Source organism: Bos indicus, chromosome 2 (genome assembly GCF_029378745.1).
Source record: "Bos indicus isolate NIAB-ARS_2022 breed Sahiwal x Tharparkar chromosome 2, NIAB-ARS_B.indTharparkar_mat_pri_1.0, whole genome shotgun sequence".
Classification (NCBI taxonomy): Eukaryota; Metazoa; Chordata; class Mammalia; order Artiodactyla; family Bovidae; genus Bos; species Bos indicus.
Genome location: NC_091761.1, coordinates 15269972 through 15292538, shown reverse-complemented (window position 1 = coordinate 15292538; position 22567 = coordinate 15269972). Strand labels below are relative to the sequence as shown.

The 22567-nt window shown below is 38.3% G+C and overlaps 1 long non-coding RNA gene across 2 annotated transcripts in view; it reads left to right on the top strand.

Annotated features, from left to right (window-relative positions):
* Window positions 1-21374, top strand: part of LOC139186946 (uncharacterized) — a 223449-nt gene extending 202075 nt beyond the window's left edge. For both annotated transcript variants that reach the window (XR_011570635.1, XR_011570634.1), the window contains one exon: window positions 12396-21374. This is a non-coding gene — a long non-coding RNA (uncharacterized lncRNA). The remainder of the gene's footprint in view (window positions 1-12395) is intronic.
* The last annotated feature ends 1193 nt before the right edge of the window (window positions 21375-22567 follow it).

Genomic DNA, 22567 nt, shown 5'->3' with positions numbered 1-22567 from the left:
TTGATTGAGTTTCAGTAAGTAAATCATAGTAGTCTAAGTATAGTCCTTGAAAATCAGATTAAAGGGCATTAAAAGCATTAAATGTAAAAATTGGTAGTGGAAGAAGTTTACTGCAGGTTAATGAAATGGATGTAACTTAGTTGAAAAGAAATAAAATACCAATTGAAGATTACTGTTCTATTGTAATCCTTCTAGTAGACATTAAATTTGACTTTCTAAAGGTATTTTTTAATTCCTATCCACCCCTTTCTAAATGAGTGAAAATTTCATGTTACTCTAATACTATGATGTGTATTTTGCAAAAAATATAAATATAGTTATTACTACAGCTATTCCTAATGAAAAATTTTTTTTGGTCAAAAGAATGAGAAATATCTTTAATTGTTACATGTACACTATTTTTACTCATAAAGCTAAGCAATTCTAATAGATTAAAATTTATCTAAGTCATGCCTTATTAGTGGCATTTTTCCTGCAATAAGATCACAAAGGTTACTTTTATTTTTCTCGATTCACCCATCGGGTTAAGGAGGCTCCGTTACTCCTGCCACTTTTAGTAGCCTTTGTTTTTAACTTCATTCTCTGTGAGTAGGGGGAGTAGGCATGTGACTTTGCAGGTGCAAAGGAGAAAATGAGAGAGTTTGAGTCTTACTTCCCTCTGAAGTGAGAACTATCAAACCCAAACTTATGGTTTCCCCTTTGGTTGTGTGGATAAGAATGACCAACTCTCAGGGAGCATCATCTAAGTCACTTCTCTGCTTAAAATGTTGCAGCAGTTCTCACTGTCTACATCAGAGGTTCTCACATTTTATTGATCATTAGAATCACCTAGAGAGCTTGTGAAATTATGGATTGCTGGGCCTGCTACAGAGTTCCTAATTCAGTCATTCTAGGATGAGGAGCATACGTTAATTCCTGGACTATAAGATGACGACTAAAATTCTCTTGTCCTAACAGGTTTATCATAGTCCAGAGGCAGCAGAGATCACTGATTATGAGTGTGAGCTCTGGAATCAAAACCCAGAGGTTCAAAGTTTTGCCATCTACTCATTTAACCACTGTGTAACCATGACAACATTACTGAACTTGTAAAATTGGTATAATAATAATATCTCCTTCTTAGGGTTTTTATGAATATTGTATGAACTGGACATTATAATATGCTAAAGATAATGCATCTGACTGTGGTAGGTGCCAGATGAATATCAACTTTATCATTATTATATTTCTCCAATCTCTTTCTTAGTAGGATGTCCTAGTTCCAGCCACACCATACCTACTCTAGACTATAGTTGCATCTTTGTTTTTCCCTCTGTGGAGTCTTCAAAAGTCCAGTTTTCTCAATACAGTTTCTACTTTTTCCTACATCACTCCCATCTTCAGTACCTAACTCCTAATCGTTTCTGAGATCTCTACTTTTATGTTTTATTTCTCCAGGGAAGCCCAGACCAACCACAGTTTTGTGTGCTTTGCCACTGAAATACTGTAGTTTATATACCCATTGTTCATATCTCTCTTCTCTTCTAGTCTCTAGGATCATGAAGGCAGGGACCATCTGTTCATTGGTGAAATCACATGCTCAATAGCTACTTAACAAGTATGTGCTGAGTATGTGATGAATCATTACTCATGCTATCCCTTGGGGTCCTGGCTGGGGCTCACAAAGAAAACTGTACGGAGAGATCTTGCCCAATTACTGGGAAAAATGTGCTGATGCTGGAGATTTCAATTTTATTTTTTGTTGCTATTGTTCTCACTGAGCATAAAAATGAGTGACTAGCCTGTCTAGTGAAGTTCTATCAGAGGTATATGTCAGATCATACAGTTTTACTATAGGAATTTCAATTTCTTTAATATTTTGACATGTCCTTCTGTTGTTGTTGTAGGGTAGTCGTTAAGTTGTGTCCAGCTCTTTGTGACCCCACGGACTGCTGCACACCAGGCTTCCCTGTCCTTCACTATCTCCTGGAATTTGCTCAAATTCATGTCCATGAGTCAATGATGCCATCCAACCATCGCATCCTCTGCCACCCTCTTTTCCTTTTACCTTCAACCTTTCACAGCATCAGGGTCTTTTCTAATTTCTTGGCTCTTCTCATCAGGTGTCCAGAGTATAGGAGTTTTAGCTTCAGCATCCAGTGGATATTCAGGGATGATTTCCTTTAGGATTTACTGGTTTTCTCTCCTTGCAGGCCAAGGGACTCTCAAGAATCTTCTCCAGCACCATAATTCAAAAACATCAATTCTTTTTGCACTCACTCTTCTTTATGGTCAGCATCTACAGATGACTACTGGAAAGCTAGCTTGTACTATATGGACATTTGTCTACAAAGTGACATCTCTGGTTTTTAATATACTGTCTGTGTTTCTCATAGTTTTCCTTCCATGAGCAGGCGTCTTTTAATTTCGTGGCTGCAGTCACCATCTGCAGTGATTTTGGAGCTCAAGAAAATAAAGTCTGTCACTGTTTCCATTGTTTCCCCATCTATTTGCCATGAAGTGATGGGAGAGGACGCCATGATCTTATTTCTCTGAATGTTGAGTTTTAAGCCAGCTTTTTCACTCTCCTCTTTCACCTTCATCAAGAGGCTCTTTAGTTCCTTTTCACTTTCAGCCATAAGGGTGGTGTCATCTGCATATCTGAAGTTATTGGTATTTCTCCTGGCAGCCTTGATTCCAGCTTGTACTTCATCCATCCTGGCATTTTGCATGATGTACTCTGCATAGAAGTTAAATAAGCAGGGCAACAATACAAAGCCTTGATGTACTCCTTTTCCTATTTGGAACCAGTCTGTTGTTCCATGTCCAGTTCTAACTGTTGCTTCTTGACCTGCATACAGATTTCTCAGGAGGCAGGTAATGTGGTCTGGTATTTCCACCTCTTTAAGAATTTTCCACAGTTTGTTGTGATCCAAACAGTCAAAGGCTTTAGTGTAGTCATTGAAGCAGAACTAGATGCTTTTCTAGAATTTCATTGTTTTTTTCTATAATCCAACAGATGCTGGCAATTTGATCTCTGGTTCCTCTGTGTTTTCTAAACCCACCTTGTACATCTGGAAGTTCTCAGTTCACATACTGTTGAAGCCTAGCTTGAAGAATTTTGAGCATAATCTTGCTAGCATGTAAAATAAGTGCAATTGTCTGGTAGTTGGAGTACTCTTTGGCATTGCCTTTCTTTGGGATTTGAATGAAAACTGACCTTTTCTAGTTCTGTGGCTACTGCTGAGTTTTCCAAATTTGCTAACCTATTGAGTGTAGCACTTTAATAGCATCATCTTTTAGAATTTGAAATAACTCAGCTGGAATTCCATCCCTCCACTAGCTTTGTTTGCAGTAATACTTCCTAAGGCCCACATGACTTCACATTCCAGGATATCTGGCTCTAGGAGAGTAACCACACAGTGGTTATCTGGGTCATTAGAAACTTTTTTGTATAGTTCTTTTGTGTATTTTGCCACATCCTCTTAATCTCTTCTGCTTCTGTTAGGTCCTTACTATTACTGTCCTTTATTGTGCCCATCCTTGCATGAAATGTTCCCTTGCTATCTCCAATTTTCTTGAAGAGATCTCTGGTCTTTCCCATTCTTTCATTTTTCTCTATATCTTTGCATTGTTGATTTAAGAAACCTTTCTTAATGCTCCTTGCTTTTCTTTGGAACTCTGCATTTAGGTGGGCATATCTATCCCTTTCTACCTTGCTTTTTGCTTCTCTTCTTTCCCCAGTTATTTGTAAAACCTCCTCAGACAACCACTTTGCCTACTTGCATTTCTTTTTCTATTGGATGGTTTTGGTCAATGCCTCCTGTACAGTGTTACGAACCTCTGTCCGTAGTTCTTCAGGCACTCTGTCTACCAGACCTAATCCCTTGAACCAATTCATCACTCTATTGGATAATCATAAGGGGTTTGATAGACTGCCTGATGAACTATGGACTGAGGTTCATGACATTGTACAGGAGACAGGGATCAAGACCATCACCATGGAAAAGAAATGCAAAAAAGCAAAATGGCTGTCTGAGGAGGCCTTACAAATAGCTGTGAAAAGAAGAGAAGCAAAAAGCAAAGGAGAAAAGGAAAGATATAAGCATCTGAATGCAGAGTTCCAAAGAATAGCAAGAAGAGATAAGAAAGCCTCCCTCAGGATCAATGCAAAGAAATAGAGGAAAACAACAGAATGGGAAAGACTAGAGATCTCTTCAAGAAAATTAGAGATACCAAGGGAACATTTCATGCAAAAATGGGCACAATAAAGGACAGAAATGGTATGGACCTAACAGAAGCAGAAGATATTAAGAAGAGGTGGCAAGAATACACAGAAGAACTGTACAAAAAAGATCTTCACGACCAAGGTAATCACGATGGTGTGATCACTCACCTAGAGCCAGACATCCTGGAATGTGAAGTCTAGTGGGCCTTAGAGAGCATCACTATGAACAAAGCTAGTGGAGGTGATGGCATTCCATTTGAGCTATTTCAAATCCTGAAAGATGATGCTGTGAAAGTGCTGCACTCAATATGCCAGAAAATTTGGAAAACTCAGCAGTGGCCACAGGACTGGAAAAGGGCAGTTTTCATTCCAATCCCAAAGAAAGGCAATGCCAAAGAATGTTCAAACTACCGCACAATTGCACTCATCTCACATGCTAGTAAAGTAATGCTCAAAATTCTCCAAGCCAGGCTTCAGCAATATGTGAACCGTGAACTTCCAGATGTTCAAGCTGGTTTTAGAAAAGGCAGAGGAACCAGAGACCAAATTGCCAACATCTGCTGGATCATGGAAAAAGCAAGAGAGTTCCAGAAAAACATCTATTTCTGCTTTATTGACTATGCCAAAGCCTTTGACTGTGTGGATCACAATAAACTGTGGAAAATTCTGTAAGAGATGGGAATACCAGACCACCTGACCTGCCTCTAGAGAAATCTGTATGCAGGTCAGGAAGCAACAGTTAGAACTGGACATGGAACAACAGACTGGTTCCAAATAGGAAAAGGAGTACGTCAAGGCTATGTATTGTCACCCTGCTTATTTAACTTCTATGCAGTACATCATGAGAAATGCTGGACTAGAAGAAGCACAAGCTGGAATCAAGATTGCTGGGAGAAATATCAATAACCTCAGATATGCAGATGACACCACCCTTATGGCAGAAAGTGAAGAGGAACTAAAAAGCCTCTTGATGAAGGTGAAAGAGGAGAGTGAAAAAGTTGGCTTAAAACTCGACATTCAGAAAACGAAGATCATGGCATCTGGTCCCAATCACTTTATGGGAAATAGATGGGGAAACAGTAGAAACAGTGTCAGACTTTATGTTTTTGGGCTCCAAAATCACTGCAGATGGTGACTGCAGCCATGAAATTAAAAGACGCTTACTCCTTGGAAGAAAAGTTATGACCAACCTAGATAGCATATTCAAAAGCAGAGGCATTACTTTACCAACAAAGGTCCATCTAGTCAAGGCTATGGTTTTTCCAGTGGTCATGTATGGATGTGAGAGTTTGACTGTGAAGAAAGCTGAGCACTGAAGAATTGATGCTTTTGAACTGTGGTGTTGGAGAAGACTCTTGAGAGTCCCTTGGACTGCAAGGAGATCCAACCAGTCCATTCTGAAGGAGATCAGCCCTGGGATTTCTTTGGAAGGAATGATGCTAAAGCTGAAACTCCAGTACTTTGGCCACCTCATGCTAAGAGTTGACTCATTGGAAAAGACTCTGATGCTGGGAGGGATCGGGGGCAGGAGGAGAAGGGGACGACAGAGGCTGAGATGGCTTGATGGCATCACCGACTCGATGGACGTGAGTCTGAGTGAACTCCGGGAGTTGGTGATGGACAGGGAGGCCTGGCATGCTGCAATTCATGGGGTTGCAAAGAGTCGGACATGACTGAGCAACTGAACTGAACTGAACTGAACTGAAGGGGTTTGATTTAGGTCGTACTTTCTTCAATTCAAGCCTGAATTTTGCAATAAGGAGTTCATGATCTGAGCTATAGTCAGCTCCAGGTCTTGTTCTTTCGGACTCTATAAAACTTCTTTATCTTTGACTCCAAAGAATATAATCAGTCTGATTTTGGTTTTGAACATTTGGTGATGTCCATGTGTAGAGTCATTTCTTGTGTTGTTGAAAACGGGTGTTAGCTATGACTGGTTAGTTCTCTTGACAAAACTGCTAGCCTTGTCCCTGCTTTATTTTATACTCCAAGACCAAGCTTGCCTGTTTTTCCAGGTATCTCTTTGACTTCTTTCTTTTATATTCCAGTCCCCTATGATGAAAAGGATGTCTTTTTCTAGTATTAGTTCTAGAAGATCTTGTAGGTCTTCATAGAACCAGTTAACTTCAGTTTCTTCAGCAATAATGGTTTGGGCATAGACTTAGATTACTGTGACGCTGAATGTTTTGCCTTGGAAATGAACTGAGATCATTCTGTTGTTTTTGAAATTGCACCCAAGTACTGCATTGCAGATTCTTTTGTTGACTATGAGGGCAACTCCATTTCTTCTAAGGGATTCTTGCCCACAGTAGTAGATATAATGGTCATCTAAATTACCTTTGCCCATTCCCGTCCATTTTAGTTCACCCATTCCTAAGATGTCTATGTTCACTTTTGCATCTTCTGCTTGACCATGTCCAATTTACCTTGATTCATGGACCTGACATTCCAGGTTCCTATGCAGTATTGTTCTTTACATCATCAAACTTTACCTTCACCACCAGACACACCCGCAACTGAGCATCATCTCTGCTTTGGCCCAGACACTTCGTTCTTTCCGGAGCTATTAGTATTTGCCCTCTGCTCTTCTCCAGAAGCACATTGGACACCTACTGACCTGGGAGGCTCATCTTCTGGTGTCATATCTTTTTGCCTTTTCATTTTGTTCATGGTGTTCTTATGGCAAGAAAACTGGAGTGGTTTGCCATTCTCTCCTCCAGTGGACCACATTTTGTCAGAAGTCTCCACTATGACCCATCCATCTTAGGTGGCCCTGCAGGGAATGGCTCATAGCTTCACTGAATTACACAAGCCCCTTCACCACGACAAGACTGTGATCCATAAAGGGGATCCTTCTACTATTATTAAATTCTAAAAAATGGTCAGGCTAAAAAGAACTCTGGGAAGCATGTACTGACATAGAAGTTTTCACAGTCTGATGTGGCTATTTTGTATAACCAACATAGCACAACATTTAAAATCATAGATAAAGAACTAGAGCACTGATGTAAGACTGACTGATGACTCTGGTCATGATTTACCTTTCTGAGACCAGATTCTTCCTTTCTAAATTGGGTGTAATTATAATTACCAAACAGTTATTTTGTGAGGCATTTATCATTTACTCTTAGGAACTAAAGGAGAAAGATTTTTATCTCTTCATTGTTTTATGACGTGGCATTTATGTTTTTCTGGTCGTGGAGATTCAGTTAAACACTAATAGTATATAACTCTGCATTTACTTGATTTTGTGAAAGGAGAAAAAATTTCAGCATTTGATGAGGGGAGAAGTGGGAATGATGACCAAATAGTAAAAAACAAGTCAGTGATGTAATTTACAGGAATCTCCATAAAACTACACTCAGGATGATTTAAGGATCTTTAAGTATAGAGCAGGCTTCCCTAGTTTATCAGTGGTAAAGAACCCATTTGCCAATGCAGGAGATGCAGGTTCAATCACTGGGTCATGGAAGATCCAGTATTCTTGCCTGGGGAATCTCATAGACAGAGAAGCCTGGTGGACTGCAATGCATGGGGTCACGAAGGATCAGGTACAACTTTAGCAACTCAGCATGCATGAAAGTATACAGCACATATGATCGCCTAAGAGTTTGATTAGTAGAGAATTTTTGAGTTTGTCTTTAATGAACTAGTGTAACATTCTATAACCCTGTTTCCATATTGACCTACGATATTGATATTTCATATTGACCAAGCCAGATGCTGGGGTGTAGCATGGGGCAATCCCAATTTTGCATCAACTTTCTGCTATTATCCTTCCATATGAGATCAGGTGGGTCCGATAATGTCTAAGGATTAAGCAGCTGCAAATTCCAATGATTCTGGAACAGTTGGAAGCATTCTTTTCTCTGATCCATTTCCCTCCAGGCTGTTTGAGCAGGCTTTCTATACAACACCACTATTGAACTTTCTGGATGAAATGATAATTGCCTGTTTCTGTTGAGGGACATAGACTGTCAGCTCCTTGAGGACAACAAGGAGGTGTTACTCATATGGATACCTCAGTGCTTGGCACAGTACCTGGCCCAGAGTACGGGCTCCATTGTTGAGCTGAACTGCAGCTGAACTGAATTAAATGCTCTAAGATTCATAAAGTGTAAGCAGCTAGAGAACTGTCTAAGATGTCTCTAAGTTCACTTTTAACAGTGAACCATTTTGAAACTGTGAGACCAATCAAGACCAATCAAGAAAGATTCAAGTACAAGGATGTAGATTTAGGGGCAAGTTATCTGCTTCTCTAAGAAAGAAACGATTTGTCATCTGCTCCTTCCACTCGCTGCCCTTTTAGTTGGTAGAACCAAACTGAAGAATCTAAAAAACCTTAAGATCCAGATTATATGAATCAACTTTCACTGCTACTTTATAAGTACAGTCTTCATAGTATATATATTGTCAGATTAGTACTTCTGGATGCTCCTCAGTGATCTAAGAAGGCAACAATACTGATAAAATAGGATTCTAAATAATCACATTTCTTAAATGCCATTGAGGTAGAAGTCACTTTTCCCCCTTAATATTAGTCATCTAATAATCTCAGCAGAGAATCTTTTTTTTATCTTTTTTTTTTAATTTAAATTTATTTATTTTAATTAGAGGCTAATTACTTTACAATATTGCATTAGTTTTGCCATACATCAACATGAATCCTCCACGGGTGTACACGTTTTCCCAATCCTGAACCCCCCTCCCTCCTCCCTCCCCATACCATCCCTCTGGGTCATCCCAGTGCACCAGCCCCAAGCATCCTGTACACTGCATCAAACCTGGACTGGCGATTCATTTCATATATAATATTAACATGTTTCAATGCATTCTCCCAAATCACCCCCCCTTTCCTCTCCCACAGAGTCCAAAAGACTGTTCTATACATCTGTGTCTCTTTTGCTGTCTCACATACAGGGTTATCATTACCATCTTTCTAAATTCCATATATATGCATTAGTATACTGTATTGGTGTTTTCCTTTCTGGCTTACTTCACTCTGTATAATAGGCTCCAGTTTCATCCACCTCATTAGAACTGATTCAAATGTATTCTTTTTAATGGCTGAGTAATACTCCATTGTATATATGTACCTCAGCTTTCTTATCCATTCATCTGCTGATGGGCATCTAGGTTGCTTCCATGTCCTGGCTATTATAAACAGTGCTGCAATGAACATTGGGGTACACGTGTCTCTTTCAATTCTGGTTTCCTCGGTGTGTATGCCCAGTACTGGGATTGCTGGGTCATAAGGCAGTTCTATTTCCAGTTTTTTAAGGAATCTCCACACTGTTCTCCATAGTGGCTGTACTAGTTTACATTCCCACCAACAGTGTAAGCGGGTTCCCTTTTCTCCACATCCTCTCCAGCATTTATTGCTTGTAGACTTTTGGATCGCAGCCATTCTGACTGGCGTGAAATGGTACCTCATAGTGGTTTTGATTTGCATTTCCCTGATAATGAGTGATGTTGAGCATCTTTTCATGTGTTTGTTAGCCATCTGTATGTCTTCTTTGGAGAAATGTCTATTTAGTTCTTTGGCCCATTTTTTGATTGGTTAGTTTATTTTTCTGGAATTGAGCTGTAGGAGTTGCTTGTATATTTTTGAGATTAGTTGTTTGTCAGTTGCTTCATTTGCTATTATTTTCTCCCATTCTGAAGGCTGTCTTTTCACCTTGCTTATATTTTCTTTTGTTGTACAGAAGCTTTTAATTTTAATTAGATTCCATTTCCCATTTGTTTATTTTTGCTCTTATTTCCAATATTCTGGGAGGTGGGTCATAGAGGATCCTGCTGTGATGTATGAGGGAGAGTGTTTTGCCTATGTTCTTCTCTAAGAGTTTTATAGTTTCTGGTCTTATGTTTAGATCTTTAATCCATTTTGAGTTTATTTTTGTGTATTGTGTTAGAAAGTGTTCCAGTTTCATTCTTTCAGCAGAGAATCTTGACAAATTCTTTTTTTTTTATTTTTAAACTTTACAATATTGTATTAGTTTTGCCCAACATCGAAATGAATCCGCCACAGGTATACCCGTGTAAATTCAAAAAATTAGACCTATTTTCACTAGGGAACCTGAAAATGAATAACAAGGGATCAACTATCAAGAATTTCTTTAAATGCTTTACATTCTCTTCACCAAAACTCAGTACCCAGTGGCAATTCTACCAGCAGAAATCTCTGATCCAAAGGAGAGTCACATGTTGACCTTCTTGCTTTTCAAACCTGGGATAAAACAAACCCTTTACCCATTTGGGGTTAGTAAGAAAAGTCAAACCCATAAAGGGATTTCAGTTTTCTCTGTAAGCTGTAGTCATTGTGAATTCTCTCCTCTAGATCACAAAGGGGACTACTAGAGACAGACCTTCTGCCCTTCAAGATAAAGTGACTTCTCTTCAAAATAAATGAATTAAGATTCTGTCTCTGTATGCCTCCTCTCTAAGTTCCTACCTCCTCCAGGTACATTCTATACAGAAACTCAGATGGATTAATATTTTATGTCCAATTATAAATAGCTGCAAAAAAATGACCTATAATGCCATGGTGGACATAGATCAACAGTGATGTTCAACTTGAACTCTAGGGAAGAACGATCTCCAATTATATGCATGCATATGCAATAAGTCTATGAATCATTCAATCACAGGTTAAGGTTTAGAAAGATGGATAGGTACTCAGATGAATAAGAAAATAAAATGAAATTCTGTGTTACTGTCAAAGTAATAGCATGCCTATTTTTCTTTCTGGCTATGAATCTATAAAACCTAAACATCTAACTGAAAAAATGAAAATTAAAATTCAGTGATTTTACCCATATAATATTGAGCAGTTTTTAGAAAATTTCCTTCATCAAAAAGAAGTTTATAGTTATATACATACCTCAAAGATATTCTGGGTTCAGTTCCAGACCCCTGCAATAAAACAAATGCTGCAATAAAGTGAGTCATAGAACTTTTTGGTTTACCGGTACATATGAAAGTCATGTTTATACTATACTGTAGTCTATTAAGTATGTAAAAGTGTTGTAGCCAAAATAATAATGTATCAGTACATTACCTTTAATAACTATTGTACTGTTGAAAAATGCTTGCAGTCATCTGGGCCTTGAGTGAGTTGTAATCTCTTTGCTGGTGGAGGTTCTTGTCTTGATGCTGATAGCTGCTCACTGAGCAGGGTGGTAGTTGCAGAAAGTTGGGGTGGGTATGGTCATTTCTTAAGACAGCAATGAAGTTTGCTACCTCCATTGACTCTTCCATTCACATGAACACTTAGAGGTGTTGTGTGCTTATTAATTGGTCTAATTTCATTATTACTGTGTCTGAGGAAAAGGGAAGAGACCAGGAATGGTCAATTGGTGGAGCAGTCAGAACCCAAACAAGATTTATTGATTAAGCTGTCTTATGTGGACATAGTTTATGGCAACCACCACCACCCCCAATTACAATAGTAACATCAGAATCACTGATCACTCTTATAAATATAATAAAATGAAAATATTTTAAATATTGTGACAATTATCAGAATGTGACACAGAGACATGAAGTGAGCAAATGCTGTTAGAAAAATGGCACCAGTAGATTTTCTTGATAAAGGATTGTTTCAGATCTTCAATTTGTAAAAAAACACAATATCATGAAGCATGATAAAGTGCAGTAAAAGAAGACATGTCAGGATTAACATCAGTTGAGTTCAATTCAGTCACTCAGTCGTGTCTGACTTTGAGACACCATGGACTGCAGCACACCAGGCTTCCCTGTCCATCCCCAATTCCTGGAGCTTGCTCAAACTCATGTCCATAGAGTCAGTGATGCCATCCAACCATTTCATCCTCTGTCATTCCCTTCTCCTCCTGCCTTCAGTCTTCCCCAGCATCAGGGTCTTTTCAAAGGAGCCCATTTTTCTCGTCATGTGGCCAAAGTGTTGGAGTTTCAGCTTCAGCATCAGTCCTTCCAATGAATATTCAGGACCAATTTCCTTTAGGATGGACTGGTTGGATCTCCTTACATTCCAAGGGACTCTCAAGAGTCTTCTCGAACACCACAGTTCAAAAGCATCAATTCTTCAGTGTTCAGCTTTCTTTATAGTCCAACTCTCACATCCATATATGACTACTGGAAAAACCATAGCTTTGACTAAACAGACCTCTGTCAGCAAAGTAATGTCTCTACTTTTTAATATGCTCTCTAGGTTGCTGCTAAGTTGCTTCAGTTGTGTCCGACTCTGTGCGACTCCATAGATGGCAGCCCATCAGGCTCCCCTATCCCTGGGATCTTCCAGGCAAGAACACTGGAGTGGGTTGCTATTTCCTTCTCCAATGCATGAAAGTGAAAAGTGAAAGTGAAGTCGTTCAGACGTGTCCAACTCCTAGTGACCACATGGACTGCAGCCTACCAGGCTGCTCAGTCCATGGGATTTTCCAGGCAAAAGTACTGGAGTGAGTTGCCATTGCCTTCTAGGTTGGTCATAGCTTTTTTTTCCAAGGAGCAAGCATCTTTTAATTTCATGGCTGCATTCACCATCTGCAGTGATTTTGGAGCCCAAGAAAATAAAGTCTCTCACTGTTTCCATTGTTTCCTCATCTATTTGCTATGAAGTGATGGGAGAGAATGCCATGATGTTCATTTTTTGAATGTTGAGTTTTAAGCCAATTTTTTCATTCTTCTATTTCACTTTCATCAAGAGGTTCTTTAGTTCCTCTTTGCTTTCTGCCATAAGGGTTTAAGGGTGGTATCATTTGCATATCTAAGCGTATTGATATTTCTCCCAGCATTCTTGATTCCAGCTTGTGCTTCATCCAGCCCAGCATTTTGCATGATGTACTCTGCATACCAGTTAAATAAATAATATACAATATACAGACAATATACAGCCTTGATGTACTCCTTTCCCAATTTGGAAATAGTCCATTTTTCCATGAGATAGTCCAAGTGCAGTTCTAACTGTTGCTTCTTGACCTGCGTACAGACTTCTCAGGAGGCAGGTTAGGTGACCTGGTATTTCCCATCTCTTGAAGAATTTTCTGCAGTTTGTTGTGGTCTACACAGTCAAAGGTTTTGGTATAATCCATAAAGTAGATGTAGATGTTTTTCTGAAATTCTGTTGCTTTTTCTGTGATCCAATGGATATTGACAATTTGATCTCTGGTTCCTCTGCCTTTTCTAAATCCAGCTTGAACATCTGGAAGTTCTCGGTTCATGTACTACTGAAGCCTGGCTTGGAGAATTTGGGGCATTACTTTGCTAGCATGTGAGATGAGTGCAGTTGTGTGGTAGTTTGAACATTCTATATATTGCATATATATGACTAACATATATGCAATATTTTATAAAAGTCTAATGTGAGATAGTGTTTCTGTGATTAGAAATAAGATATTTTACTCTTCAAAACTGTTTATGAAGAAAATGTTCTATTTATGCCGAGGGCTAATACAAAATAATCCATCATTTATTTGGGGAGAAATTTCCAACTTGTAGTTTAGATATTTTGTTAGCTTGCAGATTTGGAAGAACATAGATATAATGCCTAGAAATAATATCAGAATAGAAATGGATTTTAGATAGGTAGAACAGAAATCATAGGAAACTAACATCATAGATGTTGCAGCCTCGGAAGTAGCTTGAGCTTACAAAATAGCATTAAATCAATTTCTCTTTGGTAAACTCTTAGAAATAAAGGGTATGTATTTTGGGGTTATTTGGTTCTGATCTTGATCTGGACAACAAAACTGCCTGGCAAAGGCTCCTGAAAAAAAACAGTACAAATCTGAAAGAGCCTCTAAGAGAACTTAAAAAAAAACCCTCCACTTTCCTCTCCAAGCCCAATATATAAGACATTCTGTAAAAGTCAACATAAAAACTCAGCTTAAACAAGTCATAGTTTTAATAAAGAAAATTTGAATTCTGATCGAATTCATAGAATAGCCGTCTTACCCATGATTCTGAAATTCATATAACAAAATGAATCCAGTGTTAAAAAAAAAAAGATTATGTCAAGTAGACGAGTTATCTTATAAAGCTTCAGAGAAGGTTGACATTCAATCAATAAAAATTGTCTTTGTTTACTCTTGTTCTCATCAAAATGAGCATTTTCCCAAAGACTGGAAAGTCTACAACTGCTTTGCCAACTACAGTCCATTAAAAAAAACAAATGGATCAAATTCTTCCACTTAGAGCATGTCTGCTTTAGTTCATTGGAAGCTCTCTCAAAGTAAATTATAATCCTCATGAAAGTTCCTGCCTCTATAGACATTAACTTATAATTTCAGCATGTGGTTATTAGTCCAAATGAGATCGTTTGTCTCCACTGGATGTTTTATTGTCATGTATGTATGGGCATAGTGATCGAGAATTTCAGAAAAGGATGTCAAGTTAAAGTATTTCGAGGTATTGAAGCAAAGAGATACGTACATTGTAGCATCATATCTTAGACAGTAGTGGTTATATTTGGCTTGATTGTTTACCAAAAAAAGTATTTTAAGAGCAATGTATGTGTCAGAATTGAAGAGGAAATGGCAAGAAGTCAAATTCATGTATCTGCATGAGCCTCTTGAGTTCTTATTCACACACCGGGTATGAAGTAGAAGGAATATTGCCTCTTAGAAAGGGTTGTTATGTTTACTGCTTTATAGAAAGGGCGACATCGAATAGTTCATGGGGTTTAGATAGGCAGCTGTTCATACAATAAAAATAGAAGTAAAATGTTTTATCTGTTTGCTTAAGAATTAATTGTCTTCTTGTTTGGTCACTAAGTCATGTCCCACTCCCTGAGACCCCATGAACTGCAGCACACCAGGCTGCCCTGTCCTTCACTATCTCCCTGAGTTTGCTGAAACTCAGGTCCATTGTGTCAGTGATGCCACCCAAACATCTCATCCTCTGTCGTCCCCTTTTCCACCTGCCCTCAATCTTTCCCAGCATCAGGGTCTTTTCCAATGAATCAGCTCTTTGCATCAGGTGGCCAAAGTATTAGAACTTCAGCATCAGTCCTTCCAATGAATATTCATTGTTGATTTCCTTTAGGATGGACTGGTTTGCATGGTTGCGATCATCAAAGCACTTTCACCATGGAATTATATTCTATGGTCAAGAACTGACAAAATAGGAATATAAACCATAGCAGTAGGTTTAGTTTGGAGGATCAGGAAACAAGCAAAGAGGAGATACTATTATTAAAACAAATTTGTTGAGTGAGTGTTTCACTGTTACATATTGTCATAGATCTAGGAAAGGATTATTATTGTTATATTTTAATGTTTTTAAAAAGGTATTTGATTGGCAACCTTAATTCCTGGGAACTCTTTACCAAATATATTGTTTCAAAAGTCGTTTTGGCCAAATCATTGTTTAGATATACTGGTGTTTCCCACTTAAATTCATGGTAGATGGAGGTTCCCTGTGGACTGGGGAGTCCAGGATTGGCAGTAGCTATGGTTTTTGTATAAAATAGAGAATTCCTAGAGAGTGAAGGAGGTCGTGGGGAGGTCCAAAGCCTTTACTGCACCAAGGAAAGGCATCATACCACCATATTTGTTGAATAGGTAGAAAAATATCCATGCTAAATGCTTTTAATCATTCTTACTGACAGCTGTCAAATTCCAATAAAATGAACCTTAAAAATACCATTCATAAAACAGACTTAAGTGACCTTGAATGTTCTTTAAACTCCAGCTTATCATGAACAAACCCATACTTGGTTCGTATGCAATGCATTAATCATCAACTGTATAAAATAAGCCACCTAATAAAATTAAATTAAATCTCAATTTATCAAAACATTAACATGCTAACAACTACCAATTTTAAGTCACAGTGTAAAGATGAAATGAATAAAACACTAGAATCACTATACTAAACAATATAATTGAAGTTAAAATGCTATTTTCTGTGGTTCTTTTTGCAGAAAATAACAAGTTGTTTACTTTAATGCAGTGACATTTTATTTTGTGATTAATTTTAAAATAACATTGTAAAAACTACAAACTCATTTTAATTTGACAAGCATTTGGTAATTAATTTTCAAACAATGCTATGGGAACCCAGAAAGCACTCTTCCTTTGACATGTATTTTATAATTTATTTTAAAACAATGCTGCACAAATCTGCAAAGGCATAATTCATTTGGGAGTTCATTAATTATGCAAATGAGTTTCAATTAACAAATCTGTTCCAAGGATGGCATTTGCATAATAATGAACTTCATGTTTGTGACATTATTTAATAAGATACCTTTGTGCATTTTTAAACAAAACACTCCTGTGAATAGTATATGATGTGATGGTGTTGAAAATGGACATCTAGTCAATGAGATTCAAAAATATATCCAGAAAAATGTTAAAATAAACAGAATAGTATAGAATTCAAATAATATTGATATTCTTTTTAAAGCACAGGGGTTTTGATTATCTCAGTTTCCCTAAATAGCATAAGACTTTAATTTACACTTATAAAGACCAGTACACAAATTAAGCTAAAGCAAGATGAAACATGGAAAACTATAAATTTCATTTTAGTGTTTAAAGTGAAGGTAGATCATACAGTATATGCACAAATCTCAAAAGACACACCTTTTAGTAACAAGGAAGATATAACACACGTTAAAGACCCCTCCTTTCTCAGGGATTATGTCAGGATACCAGAAATTCAGTTGACATTCATTTACCCAGTCAATAATTATTTGTTGAGCATAGACAATGGGCCAAATTTTTCTTAAGTTTAGGATAGATCCAAAGAAGAATAAGATGGAGGTCTACCTTTAGGTGACATGAGGCCTGAGGGACCTAGACATATAAACACTAAAAAACAAAATGATATTTATTTTACAGGAGAGAGAAATGCAAAGTGCTATAGGAATACGGAAGATAAGAATAACTCAGTTTGGTGGAATTCAAAAAGTTGTCAAAGATAAAAAAGGGCTGAAATGTTTTGAAGGATGAGAAGTTCATCAGTGTGTTAGAAGGTCAGCATGTTTGAGAAAAACAAAACTGCATATATAAAGTCATGAAATAGTGAAAGATGGAAATGTGTCTGAGAAAATGGTAAGAAGATCGCTGTGGCTTGATATAGAGGGTGTGGTTTGGGGAATGAATGTTTTTGGATCAAGACTATTAGGAGCCTTAGGGATCCAGCGTGAAATTTTAGCAAGATAATGAGAGCAGAGTTATAGTAGATGGGTTTGGAAGAGACAAAGCAGTTTGTAACTGCTGCTGATCAGTAACAGAGTGTTTTGAGTGATGGGTGATATATATCTTGAGTATAGAGTGAGATCAGGTGAGTTTATAAGTGAAGTATTTGGCATTCCAAATTCTGTGATGAGTGTAAAATTTTATGATTTTATGATACCTTTTCCCTGATGATTCCATGTGCTTTTACTTTCTTTGGTCACATGTCAGTTTGATATCAAGAACTACTTGATTTCAAAGTAATTGAAATTACTTTGGGAATTACTCCATGCCTTTTAACTGTGCCAACTTTCTGCAACTCAAAGGGTCTTCCAAACCCAGTCTTGTCTGTCTTCTACTTAACTGAAATCTAGTCAATCTTCCAAACTATATCCTCATGCCTTGGAGATAGAGATAAATAAGTACTAATAACAATGGATGAAATGGCAGTGGCTGAACTGGACAAGCAGACTAATAGCACCTTTAGAACGATCTTTCACTTGTCACATTTTTCTCATATTATTGAACATAAAAATACTATTTTTATAACTTGGAGAAAAGTGGTAAAACAAAGGGGATAAAATCATATTCATATTTTAGTTGATGAAAACAGGACTATTAATCATTAATATACAGCTAATTGTATATTCACTAAATTATTAACATAACTGTTCATTCATATTGATTCCTGCCGATTGATAATAATAAATAATGGGCTGTAGTTAGTGTGAGTCACTATTTAACAATTCATATAACTCACCCACTAGACAGTTTCTCTGTGTAGTGGTTCAAAACCATTTGTTGATAGCATACATTAAAAATGTGTATGTTTATAAAATAGATGTGTAAAAGTTGTAAGCAAAAAAAAAAAAAAAAAAAACCATCTGGCACTCCCTGCCAAGTTCCAGAATCTCACGGTAAAAATCTGTTTTTACCATAGTGGAAAGAAATAGGGAAATATTCACATTTCTAACATTTAACAGCCTTATTCCATCACAGAGGCAGAGGTTGGTCTGTTTTTACTAGTTTTTTTTCTTTTGTTTTAGCACGAGGATACCCACGTTCTTCAGCTACAGTTTTTATTAATACTTTTTCTTTTCTTTAGTGGTGTGTTCCTACTGACAGTCAGCAAGTCTTGTCTTCTGTCCCACAAAACCAAAAATAGGGAGGTGGACATTTATTGCTTCTTAGTCAGCCAGCCTTCATTCTCTGTTCTTATCATTCTTTCATCTGGGGAACTGTGTTTTCTCCTCTGTGTGCAGTTCTAGTGGTTGGTACAGTTAGGTCCTGCTCTTCAATTCCTTTCACCTGATTCCATTAGGCTTTAAACTGAGTTTGATCAGTAAAAATCTCTCTCCTAGGACTGTGAATTTTGGTCAGAGTTTTGCACGCACAGAAGAAATGGTAAAGGTTCATTTCCTTCTGGGTAAAGGGACCAGGGACCTGGTTGTTTCAAACCTGATTCACTAGTTACCTCTCAAATCCATGAGCTCTCTCCATCCTTCCATAAAATTCCCTTTTTACTGTCATTACTGAAGAACTCTAACTGAAACCATATAAAATCACAAAAGGATACTGTTAACCATTCCCACCACCTCCCCACCCCCAAATAAGTTTTCTCTTGGGCCAGATAATCACAATGGTGTGATCACTCACCTAGAGCCAGATATCCCGGAAGGCAAAGTCAAGTGGGCCTTAGGAAGCATCACCACGAACAAAGCTAGTGGAGGTGAAAGAATTCCAGTTGAGCTATTTCAAATCCTAGAAGATGATGCTGTGACAGTGCTGCACTCAATATGCCAGCATTTGGAAAACAGCAGTGGCCACAGGACTGGAAAAGGGCAGTTTTCATTCCAATCCCAAAGAAAGGCAATGCCAAAGAATGCTCAAACTACCACACAATCGCAACTCATCTCACACACTAGCAAAGTAATGCTCAAAATTCTCCAAGCCAGGCTTCAACAGTACATGAACCGTGAACTTCTAGATGTTCAAGCTGGATTTAGAAAAGGCAGGGGAACCAGAGATCAAATTGCCAACATACATTGGATCATCAAAAAAGCAAGAGAGTTCCAGAAAAACATCTACTTCTGCTTTATTGACTATGCCAAAGCCTTTGACTGTGTGGATCACAACAAGCTGTGGAAAATTCTGAAAGAGATGGTAATACCAGACCATCTAACCTGCCTCCTGAGAAATCTGTATGCAGATCAGGAAGCAATAGTTAGAACTGGACATGGAAAAACAGACTGGTTCCAAATTGGGAAAGGAGTACGTCAAGGCTGTATATTGTCACCCTACTCATTTAACTTATATGCAGAGTACATCATGAGAAATGCTGAACTGGATGAAGCACAAGCTGTAATCAAGATTGCTGGGAGAAATATCAATAACCTCAGATATGCAGATAAGACCACCCTTATGGAAGAAAGCAAAGAAGAACTAAAAACACCTCTTGAAGAAAGTGAAAGAGGAGAGTGAAACAGTTGGCTTAAGACTCAACATTCAGAAAACTAAGATCACAGCATCTGGTCCCATCACTTCATGGGAAATAGATGGGGAAACAGTGGAAACAGTGTCAGACTTTATTTTTCTGGGCTCCAAAATCACTGCCGATGGTAACTGCAGCCACGAAATTAAAAGACACTTACTCCTTGGAAGGAAAGTTATGACCAACCTAGATAGCATACTGAAAAGCAGAGACATTACTTTGCCAACAAAGGTCCGTCTAGTCAAGGCTATGGTTTTTCCAGTAGTCATGTATGAATGTGAGAATTGGACTATAAAGAAAGCTGAGCGCCAAAGAATTGCTGCTTTTGAACTGTAGTGTTGGAGAAGACTCTTGAGAGTCCCTTGGACTGCAGGAGATCCAACCAGTCCATCCTAAAGATCAGTCCTGAATATTCATTGGAAGGACTGATGCTGAAGCTGAAATTCCAATACTTTGGCTCCCTGGTGCGAGGAACTAACTCATTTGAAAAGACCCTGATGCTGGGAAAGATTGAAGGCAGGAGGAAAAGGGGACAACAGAGGATGAGATGGTTGGATGGCATCACCGACTCAATGGAGATGAGTTTGAGTAAACTCTGGGAGTTGGTGATGGACAGGGAAGCCTGGTGTGCTGCAGTCCTTGGGGTCACAAAGAGTTGGAAATGACTGAGCGACTGAACTGAACTGGGTCAGAAATAATCAGAACTTCTAACAGGACATAAGAAGACAATCCTAGGATAATAAACTTTGAACAAATGAAGTGTAAACAAAGGACTACGAGTAAAAGTTCTGTGCTATCAGTGGTAGTTTCTAATAATCACGTTAATCCCTAGTAACTGGTAACAAAGGTTGAAAACCTTTGAGAGATTTACAGAGATGCAGAGAATTTAACTCTGTTACTCCTTCCACTTTCATACCACTGTCCCAAGCTGGCTCCAGTCCCATGCCGCCTTCAAGAGGAACAGACAAGCATGCCTGTATTATGGCATCTCAAAGGTAGGAATGAGTAACTTGGCCAGATAGAAATGATCCTAATAGTGAAAACAGATATATCAGCAATAAGACTTTAAACATCAGGGCCATTATACCTGCCCAGAACAACTGCTGCCAAGCTGCTAAGTCACTTCAGTCGTGTCTAGCTCTGTGTGACCCCATAGATGGCAGCCCACCAGGCTCCCCTGTCCCTGGGATTCTCCAGGCAAGAACACTGGAGTGTGTTGCCATTTCCTTCTCCAATGCATGAAAGTGAAAAGTGAAAGTGAAGTCGCTCAGTTGTGTCTGACCCTCAGCAACCCCATGGACTGCAGCCTACCAGGCTTCTCCGTCCATGGGATTTTCTAGGTCTAGAACAACTAACTAGCTAAAAATGACCTCTAGCTGTCTCTGAAATGCTCCATATTTAAAAGTATAAAAGTAACAAAAATAATTTTTAAAAATTATGTGTGTTTAGTTTTAGCCATATCTGATTCTTTGCGACCTCATGGACTGTAGCCTGTCAGGCTCCTCTGTCCATGGGGATTCTCCAGGCAAGAATAATGGAATGGGTTGCCATGCCCTTCTTCGGGGGATCTTCCCAACCCAGGGCTTGAACCCAGGTCTCCTGCATTGCAGGTGGATTCATTAAAGTAGCAATTATGTTTGTTTATATTTGATCCTGGAAGAAATCATATATCCTAGATTATTCTTCCTAGTGTGATGAATGCACACTTTCATCAGGTACCTGGATATTTTGAAATATTTGGATACTAGACATTGTGATAAGATATCATAAAAAGAATTATTGAGACAGAAAAAGGAAAACATTGCTGATCAAAAAGTGTGATCAGGGCAAATGCCATTCTCATTCTGTTTATATTATAGTATATGAAGAAGGTGGAAGGAAGCAGGTCACAACTCACGTGTTTGTCTAATTTTGCCATTCAAGCTTTAGTCAGGCTTTGACATTCTTTTTTCTCTATTTATGTGTCTCAGATCCTCATAAAGCATTCTCTGCATACTCGAGATGTTGTTGATGCTGTGCTCTCCACATGCCAAAAAACAATGAGGCAGTGACCTTCCTTTTCCTGGGCAAGGATTTCAGCCATAATCTGCTCTGAAGGACTTCCTTCTTATGTCCTTCTCCCTTTTGAAATCCGGTTGCCAGAAATGGTTAGTCTCTTGGAGTTAAACCAGGCTTCTCTCAGCAGACATTTTTAAGTTGATATTTGAGGGCTTCATGGAATATGAGCATTTTCTCTGGTTTCACTTTATCTGCATATGAGGCCAAAGGACTTTAGACTTGACTGTTACTGATACAAATTGATTCAAAAAGCAACATTGACTAACGTGTAATGTCTGATTATTTTCATCAGCAGTTCTTATCCGTAGCTGGGGCTTCTGAGATTTGCAGATCATTACCTTTTTCTTCTTCTTTTTTTTTTTTCTGTATCTAACCTACAATATCCTGACTGATAAAGAGGACTGATCCAGTTTTGGTGGTCTGTTATTCTGTGTATATTCTGATGGTGTTCCATGCCAAAGAAATAGCAGCAACAATAACAAAAAGTAAAACAACAGTATGCCAAAGCCTTTGACTATGTGGATCACAACAAATGGGAAGATTCTTAAAGAGATGGGAATACCAGACCACCTGACCTTCCTCTTAGGAAATCTGTATGCAGGTCAGAAAGCAACAGTTAGAACTGGACATGGAACAACAGACTGGTTCCAAATC